General features: G+C 35.4%; 1 protein-coding gene across 5 annotated transcripts in view; it reads left to right on the top strand.

Moving 5' to 3' along the window:
- Positions 1–20,521, top strand: part of FER (FER tyrosine kinase) — a 375,071-nt gene that overhangs the window by 222,932 nt on the left and 131,618 nt on the right. The window lies entirely within an intron of this gene.

The following is a 20,521-nucleotide window of genomic DNA, read 5'->3' as shown; positions in this document are numbered from 1 at the left end:
GGGAAGAGGGCAGGCTTAGCTTTTGAACCTATGTTGTCATGTTCAAATGCAGAACTCTTGAGAAATGAATATTTGGCTTTCTAGGTTGTTGGGAGGGACATTTTGTCAGAGTAGTGGGATAGAGAACATGTTCTATTTAACAATTTGTTAATATTTAACTGTTACATAGTTTAGACATGTGACATTGGGCCTCCAAACTTTTAATGACCTAATGTAGAAATACAGTACTGCCTTCTGAATTCCATTTTAGATAGGATGATCAGATAAAGTTTCTCTGAAGAGATATAATTTGAGTCAAAGATGGGAAGCATGAAAATAGGTCACCTATGAAAGAAATTATAGAAATAAATGAGTAAGTTCCAGGTAGAGTGACTTTGTAGTACAAATGAACAGAGGTTCATAATCAACAATAATCAAAGACTAAAGAATGAAAAGAGGCTTTCAAAGGAGGGAGTGGAATAAGATGAGGAAAGAGATCTGTAGGAACCAGATCATGCCATAGTATGCTATGAAAAAGAGGTTGCATTTTATTCCAAAACCAATGGAACACTATTGGAGGGTTTAATAAAAGCAATGACATGTTCTAATTACATTTTTAAAAAATATCACTTACAACTCTCTTCTCATGCATTCAGAATATGAGGGGAGGATGGAAGCAATGAATCAGGTTAAAAGACTGTTACAGTGGTCTAGGAGATAAATAATATTTGCTTGGTCTTGAGTGGTGGGATTAGAGATAGACAGAAAATAAATATATTATCTTTTGGAAGTAGAGCCAACATTTCTAGATGGATTATATGTGGGGGATGAGGCAGAGAAAATACTCTAGAATGACTCTTAAGATGTTTGGTTTGAGAAACTGGACAGATAGTAGTTACACTCATTGACATGGTGAACAGTGAGAGGAAAACATTTTTGGTAGGGGTAGGAATAGAGTTCTATGGTGAACATGGTTTGTTTGAGATACTATAGACATTTAAATAGAGATGTCAAGTATATAATCATATATCTAAATCTAGAACTCAAGGGCTCAATTTGGAATCTCTGTTTCTTGAATATACCACACTATTCGAATGTCTCAGAGCCTTTGTTCCAGCTCTGTCTTCTGTCTGGATTATTCTTTCCCCGTCTCTTTGCCTGGTTTTAGTCTCAGCTTACATGCCAGTCTATCTAAATAGTTACCTCCACTTTTAATTAGATTGACTTTGCTAGACCATGCCTAGCAACAATGCCTGTTGCTTAATAGATATTAAATAAATACTTGAATGAATGAATAAATGAGTGTATGAGCAGGATCATGGTTTGCTTACAAGGAAAGACAAAGAGTCTAGGGTTGATGGATATGAGATTTGATGGACCCCCTTCCCCTAAAGGTTTGAGGGATCTTGAGTAAGAAGAATGGTTAATGTTCAGTAAGCCCTTATTTTGTGTTTGGCACTGTGCTGGGTGCGCACTTTATAAAATTCTCATTTAATAGTTAGACCCACCCTATATGGTAGCTACTATTTTTATCTTCATTTTGCACATAAAGAAACTGAGGCTGGAAGAGCTGAAGCCAGCCACGTATACAGCCACATTTATAGCCCAAGCAGCGTGAATCTACAGCCACCCCCTCACCATCACATAGCACAGAAGGCTCATGCTGCAGCCATAGATCGTTTCGTTTCCTTACCCTCTGGAGGTTATTGAAAAAGGTTCTGATCAATTGTACTCAGTAGCCTTTTGCCAGTGTCAGTTTCCAGAGAGAACTTCGCTGGCCCAACAAAATGACCGCACAAGCAGTAGAGTGGAGAGAGGTTGCCAGGAACAAGGCCCTGACCCACTCCACTCACAGACAGATCTCTTTCCCAGTTAGCTACTGGGGAGAGAGCCAAACTCACTTGATGAAGACCTCATCTCATTAATGGCCAAAGTGTGTCTGAGTAGGGAGGAGCTCGGGTAGATGCTGAGACCAAAAGGAAAAAGCTACAAGTCTCATCTATTTTGTTCTTTAGAGATAAAGGCACTATCTACTCCTCCTTTCTCCAATTCTCACTGGATAATAAACTCCTAAGAGCAGAATCTAGACTTGCTTTCTTTTTAATGAACCCTTTTGCCTTTCACGTTCTGTTTGTTAAACCGAATTCCATCGCAAAAGGAATACATCTATGACGTAGAATTTAACGGATGAATAATAACATGTTTCTTGTAGGAATTTGATAGATCAAGTTGAATGTGAATATTTTCCTAGTTGGGTATTTTTAGTCACACAGTTTTCAGAACCTGGAAAGAATCTGTATCAGCATGTTTTTCACTTAGACCAGCCGTCCGTCTTCCTTTGGAGTGTGTAACTGTTGGCTCTGAGAGTTTTAGTCAAGAAAAATGATATTCTAAAGTTGAGATGAATGAAAATTAGTTGGAAAATATTTACGTGCAGAAAGTCTTATAGGCTTTATTTCAATTAATACTATACTAATAAAAACAAAAAACATTGTTATATAAGTAGGGAAATTGAGTAGACATGAATTAAAATTCTCTCTAGAAAGACAGGATAAAAGTATACCATACACATACAAAACCCATTTTTTGTAACTGGCAAATGTCATGAAATATGTCTAAGGTAATAATGCAAGTCTTTCCTTAATAAGAACCATTTTGGAGAAGAGAATTTTTGGATTATTTAGAACATTGAAACAAGTATCCAATTACTAAAAACTTCTCAAATGAATGCCAGACAGGCAGACTACTTTGCATGCTTGTCAACAAGGATTTTTACTCTAAAGTAACCCTGGTAACTTTAATGACAGAGCTGATCAAATTCTAAATAATCCTGGGAATCTAAAAATATGCTGTCGCTGAAATTTTGAATGGAACAAATGTGCTAAGCAGACTAAGCAGGTAATAAGCAGATTGACTGAAAACCTGTGTATAAAAGAAAAGTCAAGATAGCAATTATTTCTCAGTGTGAGTAGTAGAAAAATTATAGTCTCTGACAATCATTTTATGTTCTGTATTGTGGATTTTGTTAATTATTCCTTCTAAGGATTGTATGTTGGACTTGTGGATTCAAAGTAAAGGCTCTGAAATGTCATGTTGTCATATGTTCAGAAATTCACGTTTTAGGTGTTAAAAATTTATAGCAAGAAAAATGTTTAAGTCTATTTAAATTTTTGTGTTTTTCTTCTTAAAAAAGAACAAAACAATTATATTACGAAATTACTCCCATCCATTTGACCGTGGTGTGGACAAAGCTTATATTTCCACTATTTTTGGTAACTACTCAAGTTGGACCTACATTGGCTCTTGCATGGAAATAGCTTGTATTCGTGAGTTGTCCTAAATTTGTTTAAGGCAGAAATTATCAAAACAAAAATTTTAAAGTGAAAATGTTGCATTAGAATAGCTCATCTTCTTGACTCCTATGAAAGAGCAACTCCTTTTATTTGAATTTTGTAAAGGGGACGATGCATAAGGTAGAATAAGATCGTTCTGCAGTACTGTTAGAAGTATTTTCTTAGGTGGGCTTTCTTCCTGGAGAACTGAATCTGAATATGAGTCAAAGTGTATGGTTTATTTACATCACACTCCTAACCACTCTGACTTGTCTAGTTGAGACAAGGGCTTTTGTCCCTATACCTCTGTAAAGCCCTTTGAAGGGATAACTTTAGGAAGAAATGTGCAGCCATCCCAGAGCGATTTGGCAGGGAGTGATTGGCATGATAAATAATGGCCATCTGTACCCTGTGGCAGTCCACCAAGAAGCGTGATTAATCCCCTGCAGCTCGGGCAGACTGGCAAGTTGTACTAGGCAGGTGAACAAAGGAGAGGCTGCGTATTTGCTACTTTGTTCACTTCATTTAAAGTAGCTACTTTTGTGAGGCCAAAGTAATTCTAAGATTTAGGTTTTAACATTTTAAAGGTGTAATTAGGTTTTATTTCCGGTTATTTTCATAGCTCATGTCCACTGTTACACCTATTCATGTGCAAACATGGTTTTAGAAGAACATAATGGTTTCATGAAAGTGAAAAATACTCTGAATACTGACTTAAGTTTGTTGATTCCTTGTTTTTAATGATTTCTTTAAATTTATAGAACATTTGTTGAAGAGTAACTATGGGAAATGGAGAATTTGTCGTATGTTATCTAGATTCTAAGCTAGTAAATCCAGTGAATGAAGAGAAATCTATAATTGATTTACATAGCAATCATTCACTGAAACAAAGTATATAAACTATAAGAAGTCAAAAACCTTCTTTTAGGCCTAAAACTTGAAACTTGAAGTAGAATATATAAGCTATTATGTTTCAGTTAACTAAAATTGATAATTGCATGCCAGTCAGTCTCTGAACTTGAAAAAAAGAGTCATGTGTATCACTTTAAATAAATGATTCTATTTTGGGAGGCAGTGCAATTAGAAAGGACACAGCCTTGGGGAGTCAGAAAGATGTGAGTTGGAACACTGGTTCTGCCATTGGCTGTCTTAGCAGCCTGTCTCTCAGAACCTCAAAGCCCGCACCTACTACAGGTTCACTGCAGAGACACACATCACTTAACGTAAAAGTTATACTGAAAGCTGGGATTTATTACAGCAAAGGATGACTGCAAGAAGTGCAGGGGCAGCACAGGAGAGGTCAAACACAGGCTCCCTCGCCCCGTTTATGCAGGAATTGCAAGGGCGTGTCTTTCTTTCCACCTACACACCGCAGACATTTGTGTTATGTGATTGCTCAGGAAATTCTATTTGAGTCTTGGAGTCCAGAGTTCTCACAGGGTGCGGATCACATCCCTGCCTCATGACCAGCCATGGTGAGGACCCCAAACCAGGCACCAGACATACAACCTTGCTCTTCATGGTAACTTTAAACATCCAGGCATGTATTTCTTGTCTCGCCACTTCAGGTATATGGACTCACATTACTCAGGAACTTTTGGACCTTCTAGTAGTTTAATTTTCAGTTTGAATATCATCATCGTGCCCATGGAGATATGCAGGAACAGAATGAAACTACCTGCTCTCCTAACCCTTTCCTCACAGTTATTGTGAAGGTTAAACAAGGTGGAATTGTCCCACAAACCCCTTTTACTATGTCTTTCGTATCCTAATTAACCTTCTGACGGTCTCCAGAGTCAGCTCCATTGGCGTGTCTGGGGTACACAAAACAATCTCTGGAGGTACAGGAAGAAAATATTAGAACTCCTTTTAGATTTATTTTTGACCATATCCTTTTACATTTCCTGAGAATGTCTTTATTTGCCCTTCATTCCTAAAAAATATTTTTGCCACACGTAGTGACAGTTGACACTTCTTTTAACACTTGAAAAATGTCGTGCCACTTCTTTCTGAATTCCGTAGTTTCAGGGGAGAAATCTGTCATTTGAATTGGTGTTCTCCTATTATAGGTTAGTAATGTGTAATTTCTGGCTGCTTTCAAGACTTCTTTGTCTTTAATTTTCAGATTAACTATGACGTGTCTTAGCTTGGATTTCTTTGGGTTTATCTCAGTTTCTTGAATTTGTAGGTTTGTGTCTTTCACCAAATTTGGGAAGATTTTCGTCATTATTTCTTTAGTCTTTCAGCATCACTCTTTCACTTCTTTTGGGCTCTGATGACCCAAATGTTGGATCTTTTGTTATTGTCCCACAGATACCCCGGGCTCTGTTTATTTTTTTCCCAATCTATTTTCTCTTTGCTATTTAAATTGGGTAAATTCTGTTGATTTGTCCTCAAGTTCAGTGAGTTTAGTCTCTGGTATCTTCATTTGCTGATGTAATCTATGTTTCCATTTGTTTCAAGAGAGTTTGGTTGTTGAAGCATTTTTGTGGCTGCTTTTTAAAATCCTTGTCAGATAATTCCAACATCTGATCTCTCTGTGTTGTCAATTGACTGTCTTTTCTCATTCAGTTTATATTTGTTGGCTATTTGGTATGATGGATGATTTGTATTGTACCCTGGACAGTTCATATTTTGTTAAAAGACTCTTTTGTTTTACATCTTTTATTTTTTTTCAGGTAGTTGCCTTGTTTAGGTTTAGCACAGCAGGTCCTGGCCTATTTGTGTGGGCTGTGGTTTCAATGACAGTTTAATTTACAGAGGTTTTGTGGTGTTATTTTGGTTTGCTGGTTTATCTGGTTCCAGCTTGCTCCTTTAGTGCTATGTTGGGATGGAAAGAATTCCCTCTGGCTGAACTGCCAGGTTATTACACTGTGAAGGAAAGGAGTCTCAGGCACATTGGCTGTTTGGCACTTGTGTGACTGAATTCCCTTGTCTAGGGAATAGCGAGCACTTCTAGACTGGGTGCTTCTGTGAGTTCCCCCTCCACATCCCCCGCCTGTGTCTGAGCAGTAGATGAAAGTTTCTGGTCTGTAGGGACAAAAGGCTTCTTTCTGTGGCGGTGTTTCCCTTCCCAGTGAGACCTACCTATTGTGTTATTTCTCAGTGCATGCGGGAGATATCTATCAGCCTTTCAATGATGAAGAGACTTTCCAGCCTGCTGGTGCTCCTTGGTTGCCCCACTATTTTATGGCAAAGCAGGCGTTTCTCAGGCCCACTAGGCAAAAGAGCACCTTCCCTAGCTGCTTATTGTTATCTGGGCTCCCAGTCTATCCCATTGAAAGTGGTGCGGGTTCACCTGGGGCTGAGGAGGACTACCATTTGATCCAGGAGAAGGGACCTAACTGGGCTGCTTTCTGTTGATAGGTTGAGAGTCAAGCCTCCTGTTGTGTGGAGGGTACAAAAGACCTCCTGCTGCTGATGCTCCCCCATTCCTGGGGTCCCAAAGCAGTTGGTCTTTCTCTAAACACCTTTCAGAGTTCTTTGATTTCCCTGGCATTACCTCCAGGGTTTATAGTTATACTTAGTGGAAAGGAGCAGGGAGAGTTGTGTTTATACCAATTTGTCAAGTGACCACACCATTTTAATTGTTTTGGAGGGTACTGTATAATATATATTATATAGTGGTATAATATAGCAAATGCTCACAATTAAAACAAAAATTAATGGGTTACACAATAAAGAGTTCAGCAATCCCTGGCTATAAGATTAAATGAATACTAGATTGCTTGGCATTTAAAGACTCCATGGTTTGGTCAGAAAGTACATACTAGTATTTAATTTTTCACCTAACACAGTGCCCCACTAAGAACGCTTTGCTTCCATCATGTTGCTATATTCACTCTACCTGGAAGATTCCCATTTCTTTTTGAAGTTCAGCCTTTGCTGAAGTCCTTTTCTTTTAGTAATTCAGAATTATATCCATGTTCAAGGCTAATCTCAAATTCTACCTCTATTGTGAAGTCTTTTCTGAGATTTCCCGCACACTATGGCTTACTTTTCTTCTGAACTCTTTATGTGTCATATCACTCACGATAAATAACATTTTGAACCAAGTGTAATCTAAATGTGTTTTTCTGTAAATTTATTTTTTAAGCTGTAATTTCCTAGAGAAGCAATGCTAGCAATGGTGTTTGGATTCCTAAATTTAACTATAATAAATCCAGTGTGTAGGTCCTAACTACCACTTAACAAGACTCTAATGAAATAACACCCTTATGCAATGAGATTTCTAGCTTAAAAATTCCAGGACTATATTTCTCCCTAGCCTCCCATCTCTTCCTCTCTAGTATAGTTGTCACATTGAGTTCCACAGGAGTGGTAGCTACTATGTCCTATGGCCGAGACTGCTGCGTGGTAACCTGGGAGAAAGCTGTGGGGAATGAAATAGAAAAACAAACCGTCTAGTTCAAGGAAAGGTTTGGGAAAAGAAAGCTGCTATTGGTGGAATGATGACAATCACCAACCACAGGTAAAAGAAACATAGGTATTCCTGCCAACCCTCTCCTCCACTCCTGTACAGGTGTACATTCCCCGTGCCTCATTTTCCACCCAGAACAGCTCGCACTTACCATTGTCTTTTCCTTTCAAGGATCCTGGGGAGCACATAGATGTATTCTTTTCACAGACACTAGATATAACTTCTGACCACCTAAAGCAAGAACTTGATGGTTTTCTTGTTTTAGTAGCTTGTAGGAAGTTAAGGGAAGCTTATTCTGAGAGATTTGGGAAACCTTCCCACCTCTTCAGTGAAGCTTTTTTTAACCATCATCAATACCAACCACATGGACCTTCGTGTCCCCGCTCTGCACTATGCACACATCCTTTTCGATCGGTCTCTTTACTCTTCATATGCTTACATTAAAGCCCTTGGAATAGGGACTATGTTTCACTTGTCTTTGAATTCACGTATATTTGCATTTAGAGCACAATTCAGCACATGTATGTATACAGTAGGACGTATTTGGAGCTAGGCTCTGAGCATCTCTCAGCCTCCATTCTTTGCCCCAAATGATATTTCACTGTTTTGGCTTTCTTTTAATAAAACCAATTCCACATTGGTTTGTATTTTCTTGTGTATTGTATTGTGCCTCAAAGTGAGTCCAGAAAAATCTTTTCTAATAGTCTCTTTGACTAGAGAGCCCATTTATGTATATTACATGAACTAGATGAGCTCTCCTGACTGTTCTCTTCAGGAGTCCTGCCTCCTTCTGAAAGAGTGTAATTACATTTTATTGTCCTATTATGGTAGTAATAGGCTAGGTTTACATGGTATCTCGGTATATCTGTTCACTACTTCTTCTTTGCATCCCTTTCAGAAAAGAAGAAAAAAGACGAATCTTAGGTTAATTTTACTTACAATTCTGGGGCTAGAATGGATGAAACTTGAAGTTGTAAGTTATAATAACTATATTGAATAAACTCTCAGGTTTCTATTACACCAGTTTCTGAGTTAAATATGCTTTCTTTATGATAATATTCATTGTGATATGTTTCATTGTAAGAAAGATTGACATGTAAAAATTTGCTGTAATATAAGGAGCTAATTTGAAAAATTACCTGATGGCTTAGTTATGAATTTTAACCTCAGTTGTTTCTAAAAATGCTTTCTGTTTAATTTACTTTGTGAAGCATTTTAATCAATACTGCTTCTTTATGTTCCAGCTTCTCCTTCTAGCTTTTATCTGTATTTACTAGTTAATTCCTGAAAGCCAAAAGTTTTTCTGAGAAATAAAAACAAGGTTTGAATTAGCAAATAAAATTTTCATGCAGTTCTGCTGTAGAATATGGTGCTAAGATTGGATTAACTGTTAAGGGCCCCTCTAATTTTTGTTGCTCTATTTAAATTTTCTTTTTACTTTGAAATGTGGACATAAAAAGCATGAAAAATAACCCTGGCTAATTAAATTCATTTCTTACAACTGATTTTGAATAAATATTATTCACAATTTCTTATATAATTACCACTTTCCTGAAAGTATGTTTTATAAGATTTATTACTTTAACAGGTATAAAATTCGGCTTTAAGATAACTATAAAACTATATCATTCCTAAGAAAATGGAATTAATGAGAATATTTGTCAAATTTCACTTTATTTATAGGCAACTTTTAAGAGTCCTGAATATTTGAACAATTTAATGTTGTTTTTTTAAAGTATTACCCTTGGAAGATTTTTTTTTTAAATGAAAGATTGAAATAGTTTTATAGCATTGTCATTGTTATTTTTACTTCAGTCATTAATTGAGAAAGAGATATCAAGTGTATTCTCATGGATTTTTGAAGAAAAAATTGAAAGCCATTTTATGCTAGTAGTTCTAGGCTTAGTTGATGAAGATGGATGGATATTACTGCTAGAGCACATTGGAGTATTTGCTTCTTCCAAGTGATGAAACACTGTCTCTCTTCATGAGTAAATTCCAGACACATGTGTCATAAATCTCATAACTGAGGTAGTGGGGGCACAGGTGTATACACAGGTGTATACAAAATATTACATAAGAGGTTCAAGATAAGGTCAGTAAAAAAACACTCACATTAAATATTAATTAAATTCAGATAAAAAAACAAATGTTAATATCTGTAAACTATATTATATATTTGTTTAGCTTGCCTAAGTCATCTAGTTATTGTTTAGTTTGCCTAATTGTTAAGTTAGAATTACTCATTGCTTCTTTTGTACTGTGTTTCCCCGAAAATAAGACCTAGCCGGACCATCAGCTCTAATGCGTCTTTTGAAGCAAAAATTAATATAAGACCCGGTCTTATTTTACTATAATATAAGACCCTGTCTTATCTAACATAATATAACATAAGACCGGGTGTTATATTAATTTTTCCACCAAAAGACGCATTAGAGCGGATGGTCCGGCTAGGTCTTATTTTCGGGGAAACACAGTAAAATGAGTATAATTGATGTTATCGTTGCAGTTTAAACAAAGTTCTTCCTACATTCAGTTAAGTATTTCAGACTCTGCTTACAAAAATGTATGTGTGGGTCTTGGGGTGAAGATAGAAAGAGGCAATGTCAGACAGATTTGTACTCTGGAAAAGACAGGATTTGATAAGGACAAGAGGGACAGGAACATCAGAGGAGAGAGATCCTTGGGAAGAGAAAGGAGTTGCAACAGATGCTGTCAGTGCAGGGCTCATGTTGTTGAGACCTTTAGGGGTCTGCTTCTGGGAGACCCCAAACTAAGAAAGGGCCTAAAGCACCTTCACATCTAGACGTCATGAGAATCAGATTCAACAGCCCCAGCCAGCTCCCCAGGAGGACATTCCTTCCACTTCTCAATCTCACTCACAAATCAATTTATAAGACTAAATAATGTTTAGTTAAATATGTCATTAGAAGGTACATTGCGTTTTCTTGGGCTTATGTGGCCACGAAACTCTTTTTATCTCCAGCTTACATCTTCCAATGAAAGTGCCTTATTTTCTATCTCATAACATCTCTTAAATTTATTCCTTGGCATTTTTATTAGTATTGTCATATGATGACATAATCATCAATAACATTATCATTTAAGTCAAAGGATTCTTTGACTTAGTTACCTTCTCTCCAAGAGTACTGGGATCATTTTACCTGTACAGTTTAACAGCATTTTCTCTCTCAGGGTCAGAGGAATTTTGATACAAATATTTGCTGCAAAAGTGCAAATGACTAATAAAGACAAGAAGTAGCCTATATTAAAAAAATACTTTTACACTTTTTTCTTGTATTCTAGTCTCTTATAGTCACTTTTAATTCAGTGATTTATTGATTTCTTTGATGAAACACTAAACACATATCATTAATTATGCAATTCATGCTTAGTATCAGTTCTAAGTTCCTAAAGTTCATTATTATGTTAGGCTACATTCATGAAGACTACCATGGTTTATTTTTTTAATCATTATGAAACAGATTTGAAAAATTTGAAAGACGTTTAGTTGATTATTTACTGTGTTATTATGATTGTTTGGTTGTTATGCAACTTTTACGCTTGACCCACAATTTTGACCAATAACAGTCTTAATTACTTAAGGTTTGATATTTAAGTTGTAAAAAGGAAAAGTCAAGCTAACATGAGTTCTACAGTTCTTCCATCATCTACTTATTTTACCACTGAGATTCATCACAAAGACAACTTTCAACAAAGTTGCCCATAAAAGTACCAAACAAAACAAAACAACCTCTACCCATCTCAAATATAAAAACTACCCTCAGAAAACTGGGATGTATTATTATATTTAAAAGTTCAATGAAAAAGTGATTTTTAAATAATCACTTGGGAACGCCTATGTCCTCCCACATTTTTCTTTTTAAGAAATTTACTGTTTCCCTATTAATTACGTTAAATATTTCTCATAGTTTCACTTACTTTGCTTTTAAATTAGAGTTGCCAATTTCTTCTTTTCTTTATTTAAGTAGGTATAACTGGTGCTATCTTTAAAATTTAAACAAATTTCTTCCTACATTTAAAGGGTATTTTGGACTCTGCAGTATTTTCTAACCTAATTATGGAGGCCACAAGATTTTTAGGAATAGAATACAAATGAACTTGACATATCCTAAAGCCTTGAGTGAGAAATGTTGCCATGACAACCATGTTTTAAAATTGTACTTAACACTACCCATAGAAATAATTTACACTCCTAATAGAGGCTTCTAAATTGGGACTTGGACAACTACATATAATGCAATTAGCAAATAGGTTGAATTTCTGGGAGGTGAGCAAGCTGGAATCAATCTTATTGCCATAGAGATGGTTGGGAGGAGTTGTATTACTAACGATGCAAGGTGTGCTCTAGGCAGAATTCCCATGTCTGCCAGTCTGAGTTGCCTCAAGCCCATATGTTCTTAGCTCAAGATGATTCAATTCTCAGAGCTGCTTCATTGACCTTCAATTCTATAATTCAATGAGAAAGTCATTTTGGAATTCATTTTATATTAGATATAACAGTCATAGATCTAAATGAGACTTTATATGAAATTCTTCACCTCTAGGGTAGTTCTATAGTTTGGCATGAATTGGCTCTCTGGAAACATAACATTCATGTATCGTATATCATACATTGATATCTAAGGAAAAAATGCATACACCATCAATTCTTGAGCAGGCTCACTAGGGGACATAGACAAAAATCCAATTTCAATTGTTGAAAGTCTCTGGAAAAAAAAATTAATAAAGAAAAGAAAGTGTCTGAAAACTTTGAAGAGTTAAAAAAATGCATAGAATTTGTTCAGGTTATAGATGTATGTTCTATTATTTGATCCTTCTTTTCAATTACCTGACATGGTACACTATGTATATAATGTAGACTCAGAAAATTATTGCACTCAGTTTTATTTTAAATGCAATGTTCTTTTACTGGTCTCTTCAGCACAGTAAAAGCAAAGCAGAATATGATGGAACATTGGACTAGGAGAAAAAAGATCAAGGTTCTTATCCCAACTCTATCACTTACCGTATTTCCCTGAAAATAAGACCTAGCCAAACAGTCAGCTCTAATGCATCTTTTGGAGCAAAAATTCATATAAGACCCAGTCTTATTTTACTATAAGACTAGGTCTTTATTATATAATATAATAAATATAATATTATATTATATCCAGTCTTACATTAATTTTTGCTCCAAAAGATGCATTCGAGCTGATTGTCTGGCTAGGTCTTATTTTCGGGGAAACACGGTAGTACCTCTGTGACCATGGAAAAGATTTTACCTTCTCAAGGCATTGGTTTTCACATCTGCAAAATGGAGACAATGATGCATTTCCTTCCAATCTAATGGGAGTTCTTCTGAGATTCAAGAAGCAAGTGTATCTAGAAACATGTTAAAAATGTGTTCCTCGCTGTCCTTTACAAAAGTTTGCATTTCAGACCAGTGAAAATACTTGCCTTTGCCTGTATTATGGGCAGACTTTATATCTGCTTTGAAGCAACTCTAAAAATTATTCAGATTAGTTGAAGAAACACAGAAATGCATAGTTTTGGGAGTTGTCCTCCCTTTCCCCTTTTAAAAATGAGGAGTCATTGTAGACCAAATAACTTGATGTTTCCAAATATTTTCTCATTTTGAGAGCAAATTGGTAAATGAGAGAAGTATATATTTCTTTCACCATAGTAATGAGACATTGATATTCATGAATTAACATAAGGAGTGTAAGTCAAGTCTGTAGTTTCAACATTGGGCAAATTTAATCATTAGAGTTTGAACACAGGTTTGTGGGTATTTGTTTATGGTCACAAATCATAGCAACCAGATGAAACATTAAATAAATTGTCAACTATTCATTCCTGTCTTAATGCACCTTTTATTTTTGTCTCTGTTTCATTTCTGTTGATGAGTTATTCTTTAGTACGTCCTTTGTTTTCGTTGAGTACTAGTAAATCTGGGAAGCCAGGGGAGAAGCTGCTATTCCCGTCTCCTTGGAAGCAATTAAGAGGTGGTCTGCCTCCAATCCTCTGTTCCTTCTCCAAATTCAGGAAGAATGAAATCTTCTTGCCCCTTTACAGAAAATGGAGCAAAGATAAAGACAAGAGATATGTGGTTTACACTACAGGCGCTCCCAGCTCTGGGGCAGTTGTTAAGGAGTGAGGTTCAGCTCTTTCTGGCCACCCTTGGGTGTCACTTTTCTTTCCCTTGGAGTGAAGGGGAGAAGAAGAGGTCAGTAAAGATAATGGGAAAGTCGGGGATCCAGGCTCCTTCAGCAACTCTTCATTTTCCAAACTCCCTGTTACTTAATATCCCTGTTCCCTAACTTACTTTTGAGTTATCTTCTGATGTAATCTCTACTTCTTAGTTTAGTTTTTTGTTCCCTCAAGAATAAAGTCATTTAAAACATTGGAGCTCTTTTTATTACCACATCAGTCATCTTCTGGGTCAGAGATGTTAGGTGAAGATTTAGTATCATTATGTACCTAAAGTTGCTTCCCTTCTTAGGCTCTCGGCGGCCTCAGTGGTAGTATTCCACTTATTATCTAAGGGGGGAGCTGGGCGTTCATCTTTTCAGGGTTTGTGTTAAGTACCACTGCCTCTATCCACATTTCTACAAAAACTGCAGCTATAAAATTCCAATCAAAGCAAATTGCCCCTGAATTCCCCTTGGGGCATTTTATCCCTCCCTCTTACAGACTGAGTTAGTGACAGATCTTAATTCTGAGATTCTAGGCTGCTTTTATCTCCATTTTTAGCTCAAGCAGATTAAGAGCAACCTTATTCTTGACTGACTTCCCCTCAGTTTTACTTTTTTTTTTTCTTGTTACACGTTTAGTTATCTCCCCTGTCCTTGTATCTACGTGCTAATGTGCTTTTCTGCCTATCAGTGGAAAGGTTATTTTTGTGACCTCAGACCATTAGTGACCACCAGGTAGCAACCATTCCGGCAGTACGAGTCCCATTCCCCCACCCCCTTTTCCTCCCCATCCTGACAATAACACCCCTTCCAAATAACTCATTAGCCATTGTTTAAATTACAGAGTCAAGGGTTCTTTTAATATCCCATCTCAGTAACCAACTATAAAATTTGCCCCAGTTTGGGTATTTGAAAGGATCACTAAACTTCATTGAACGTACTTGCAGAACATGTTTATTTAAAAGCAAAGGAACAAACATAAAGGATTTGAGAAGCATCCCAAATACAGCTCCTTCAAGAGTCCTCAGTTGTGTACACCCAGACCAAACTAGGTCTGGGTTTGATCATCCACCAGGGTCTGTAAGAGAAGTCTCGGTTTTGAGACAGCTTAAAGGAGAAACTCTCAGCATGCTTTGTATGTCCCCATGCTTATCTAATCAAGCTAAGTTTGTCAAACCAATTAGGCCAGTTGCAAACTCCCCTGAGATCCCAGGGAAGTTTCAGACCTTAATCAATAAAGTCATGAATCATAGATCTAACTGTCCTTATCTTGTCCAAGAGCCAAAAATTATATCCCGGCATCCCCTGAGATGAAGACAGAGTTTTTCTATTCCAGCTAGAAATCTCACATTTATTTCTCGTGTTTTTGAATTTTCAATTTATTTACTTCTGCTCTTATTATTACTTTCTTCTGCCAGTTGAGGGATGATTTTGCTCTTCTTTTCGTAGATTCTTAAGATGGAAGTTTACATTATTGACTTGAGACCTTTCTTGTTCTCTAATTTGGCATGCTATAAATGTCTCTCTAAGCACTACATTAGCTAGATTCTGAAAAATTTGATATTGTATTTTCATTTTTGTTCAGTTCAAAAAGGGTTTCTAATTTCTCTTAAGACTTTCTCTTTTACCCATGGATCATTTAAAAGTGTATTGTTTAATGTCCAAGTATTTAGGAATTGTCCTGTTAACTTCGTTATTGATTTCTAGTTTACTTTTGTTATTGTCAGAAAGCATATCTTGCATGACCTCATTTCTTTTACGTTTGTTAGGGGTTTGTTTTATGACTCAGGCTTATGATACGGTTTAGTTTGGTAAATTATCCCCGTACACTTGAAAAGAGGGTTTTATTCTGTTGTTGAGTAGAATTTTATTATGAATGTCAATTTGATCCATTTGGCTGGTATTATTCAGTTATTTCATATCCTTGCTGATTTTTCTCTTTACTGTTATATATTACTGAGAGAGGAATGTTGAAGTCTCCAATTACAATTGTGAAATTGTCTTTCTCCTTTCAATTCTGTCAATGTTTTCTTCATTTTGAAGTATCTGTGGTTGAAGCATAGACATTTAGGATAATTATATTTTCTTGGTGAATTGACACTTTTATCACTATGAGATTTTTCTGTTTATCCATATGTAATTTTCTTTGTAGTCTCCTTTGTCTGACATTACTACAGGTGGTCCAGCTTTCTTATGATTTATGTTTACATGTTATATCTATTTCCATCCTTTTACTTTTTATAAGTGTGTTCCTTTAGACAACATAGTTGACTCATTTTAAAATTCCTTCTTACAATCTTTTAAATGGTGTATTTAGACAGTTTACATGTAATGTAACTGTTGATATGTTTGGATTTAGGGATATAATTTTTTTTTTCTGTTCTGTTTTTTGTTTCTTTTTCTCCTGTCATACCTTCTATTGGGTTATTTGAATGCTTTGTACTATTCCACAAATTTTTTGTGTGTGTATTTTTTATTATATAGCTTTGTACTGTTTTTTTTCTGTTTTTGTTTTTTTTTTTTTTTTTTTTTTGTGGTTGCTCTCGGAATTACCAAAAACATATTTATTCACAGTTTACAAAGAATCAATATTGTAAGACTTCAAGTAGAATGCAGAAACTTGATCCCTGTAAGGATATGTATACCTTCTCCTCTCTGTTGTACTTGTGCGTTACATCTACATCTATTGAAAAACTCATCAGAAAATGTATAATTGTCCTTTCTTCCTGTTGAGCACACTTTAAAGAACTCAAGAAAAGAAACATCTATTATATTTACTTAAGTATTTACCATTTTTATTATTCTTTTATTCCTGATATCTCGTTTCCATATGGCTAAAGAAGTGTTTGGGGATTTTGTTGGGTGTCCGATGGACATGTGTCCTGTTTGGGAGACCACCTCAGGGATGCTGTGGATGCCTGGTCATGGCATTGTACACCAGAGGCTGGACATTAATGAATGCCAACTATAATTTTATGTGTATAATGTGATGGCTCGGTGTGAGGTCGGGGTGGTGGTGGATGGGGGGAGGGGGGTTCACGGTGTGAGGGATGTAAAAATAAAATAAAATAAAATAAAACTATAAAAAAAAATAATAATAAAAAAATAAAAGCTCACATTTTCTTGAAAAAAAAAAAAAACTTCCTTTAGCAATTTTTTTTTTTTAAGAGTCAGTCTACTGGTAACTAATTTCTTAGTTTTCTTCTATCTGAGAATATATTTAACCTTGATTCCTGAAAGATAATTTTCTGGATATAAAAAACTGGATTTGACTTTCTTTTTTCTTTTAATACTTAAAAAATGTTCTACTACTTCTTGGCCTACATGGTTTCTGATGATACATCTCCAGTCATGTTGATGGTTGTTCCCTTGTAAATAATGGGTCATTTCCTCTAGCTGCTTTAAATACTTTTTCTTTGCCTATGGTTTTAACAAATGCAATTATGTTGTATAGAGGCATTGAGTTTTTCCTTTTTGGGGTTAGTTGAGTTTCTTGAACCTGCAGGTCTATTTCTTTTACCAAATGTAGTGAGTTTTTGGCCAGTATTTCTTCGAATATTTTCAGCACAGTCCTTCTTGTATCCCTATGTGACTTTGATATGAATGTTAGACCTCTTGGTATTGCCCCACAGATCCTTGGTGCTGTTCATTTTTTTTTCTCTCTGTAGGTACATTGAATGATTTCTGTTGGCTTGTACTCTATGAACACTAAAATTTGGATTTCATATAATTTTCATATGTCCCAAAGTTTTCTCCTGTTTTAAACCATTTAAAACAGAAAAAAATTTTTTTAGATCGTGGGCCAGGCAAAGACAGGCAATGAGCCCATTTGGCCTGCAGGCGTCGTTTGCCAATCTCTGATTTAGTCCCTCAGTGATGAAGATGAGTAGATGGTAGGTTTTAATTCCTTCCGTTTCCAGGTTGCCTTTTCTACCACAGTGTGGTATCTTTGACATCCTTGCTAAAGTGTAGGGTATTTTATAAGGGCCTGTTTCATTTAATCTTTTGGTTGCTGCTGTCATAACTAGAATATGCATTTAGGGTAAAAGTAGCTCAAAAACACTTAGCTACTTTTCTTAACCTAAACTTCAGTTCTTCACTATTCTAGAGCTCTCCAATCCTCCTAAACAGGAGTTTATTTTTGTTTTTACATTTCTAGCATTTTCAGTGGTTTGCAGTGGGAGAGTTGGTTTGATCCACCCTTTTTAACCATGTTTGAAGTAGAAATGCTCTCAACAAATCAGTTTTGCAACTTTAAAATAACTCTCCTGCCTATCAGACTACATTCTTTGAGGAATAGCTTTTGATTATATATATGGAGGGGAAGTTAAACCCCAAGTGCTACTCAAATGGAAAGTAATATTTTTTATATTTGCTTAGTTTTAGTTTTTATTTTTTTAAATCAACTTTATGAATGTATAGTTTAAATACAACAAAATGCGCAGATTTTAAATGTATAGTTCAATGAATTTTCAAGAAATCGAACGTTTCCACAACCGCCCAAAATTTATTCTTTCCCTTTTGCTGTCAATCTTCCCCCAACCCCTGCCTCAGGCAGTGCTCTGATTTATAGCATTAGAGATTAATTGTCCATCTCTAGAAATTTATATAAATGAATCCATTATGCATGTATGCATGTATATAAAGTATATCTGGCCTTATTAGCTCAGCAAAATGTTTTGCAAATACTCTGTTGTATGTATCTTTAATAAATTCCTATTTATTTCTGAATAATAATTGTCTGAATACAAGTATACCAAAATTTGTCTATCAGTTTTCCTTTTGCTGGACATTGATATTGTTTCTAGTGTTTGGCTATTATAAATAAGAGTTGCCTTGAACATTTATTGATATCTTTCTGTGGATATAGGTTTTCATTTCTCTTAGGTTAATACGTAGAGGTATACTTTCTGAATCATAAAGTAGATGTATATTTAAGTTTATAAGAAACTGCCAAGTTGTCTTCCACAATGGCTTGTACCATTTTGCATCCTCATTTACAATGTAGGAAGACTCTGTTTTTCCACATCTTTGCTGTCTCATGGTATTGTTCATCTTTTTTATTTTAGTATTCTAACACGTGTGAAGTGGCATCTTATTGTGGTTTGTATTTGTATGTCACAGAAGACTAATGATGTTAAACATCTTTTGTCGATTGTGCTTTTTGTCTATTCATCCATCTTTTGTTAACTTTTTTCCCAATTTCTTAAAATTTGATTGTTATCTTATTGATTTATGAGTTCTCTATATGTTCTAAATACAAATTATTTATCAGGCATATTTTGCAAATAGGTCATCCCAGATTTTAGCTTGCCTTTATGCTTAAAAAATTATGCCTTTCAATGAACAAATGTTTTTAATTCCAGTCATTTGTTTCTTTTGTAGCTAGTGCTTTTTGTGTCCTGTCTACAATCTTTATATACTCACTTGGTTGTTTGGTTGTGAAGATATTCTTCTGTGTTTTCTTCTACGTCCTTAATAGCTCTAAGTTTGTATTTAGATTGAAGACTATGCATGTAAACTGTTGTTTTTAAAGTCATGTTGTTCCCTTTGTTGATCTATCCGAGGGTAGTGTTTGAGTGTTTGTATGTGGTGTTTCGGAAAGTTAAGGGCTTTAAATGGCTGTGCAGAACATTTTAAACCATAGTTAGGGTGACTTTTTACTTCAAGATGTTTCATTACTTGTTATACCTCATTCTGGAGCTCATAATTACATTTCCATCTGTATAATGGGGAAACACTACATTTTAACATTAATAAAAAAAGAAATCCTGAATAAAATAATACCCTAGGATTTTCTTTTTCTTTCCTCTCTTCCTAATATCTCCCTGTTGTTCCTTCTTTCCCTTTTTTCCCTATTTCTCCCTTGCTACATTCCTTTTTCATTCTTCATTTAAAACAAACAAACAAACAAACAAACAAATAACCCTCTATGCCTTTCTAACATTATGATGTTATTTCATTTAATAGCTGAGATTTTAGATGATAAAACTATTCCCTAAGTGGTAATTAGTTCTTGAGATCAGATAATGGATGTTCTTTTATAATGGCATGTTCGCATCACTGGTCTTATATACCCGAGTTCTGTTGCTTTATTATACTACAGGAAATTATTTAAGAAAGATAGGAGACTATATCCAGTGTCATAAACAGCTATCACTCATGGCTAGTTGATACATGGAAAAATTAACTCTTAGTGATATGGTTCAGATAGAAAAATAATTTTCTATGATCAAGGGAGTATTGGAAATTTTGTGTTACAAAATGAAATTCTCTCATGAACTTATGGGCCCAACTTTTTTGAAATGACAAATAATAGCATAGCCTAAGTTTTATGGAGAGAGCAAAGTACATACTATGCTCTAGTTCCAGGGACACCATCATTTGGAAGGCTATGATTTCTGACAGAAGTTTGCTGTAATGTAAATTTTAAAATCCTATTGTGCAGTAACATTTCTTAAATTGGTTTTATAGCTTGTTGAGATTACAACTTCTTGGTGTACTGTAGATTGAATGGCCTGACTGAAATATCCCCTTTGGTCTATTTCCCATTTCCTTAAAATGCATGTTACAGGTTATGTACTTTTGCTTGG

Source organism: Rhinolophus hipposideros, assembly GCF_964194185.1.
Source record: "Rhinolophus hipposideros genome assembly, chromosome: 7".
In the NCBI taxonomy this organism is placed as follows: domain Eukaryota; kingdom Metazoa; phylum Chordata; class Mammalia; order Chiroptera; family Rhinolophidae; genus Rhinolophus; species Rhinolophus hipposideros.
Note: the sequence above shows the minus strand (reverse complement) of the source record. Positions and strands in the feature narration are given on the sequence as shown.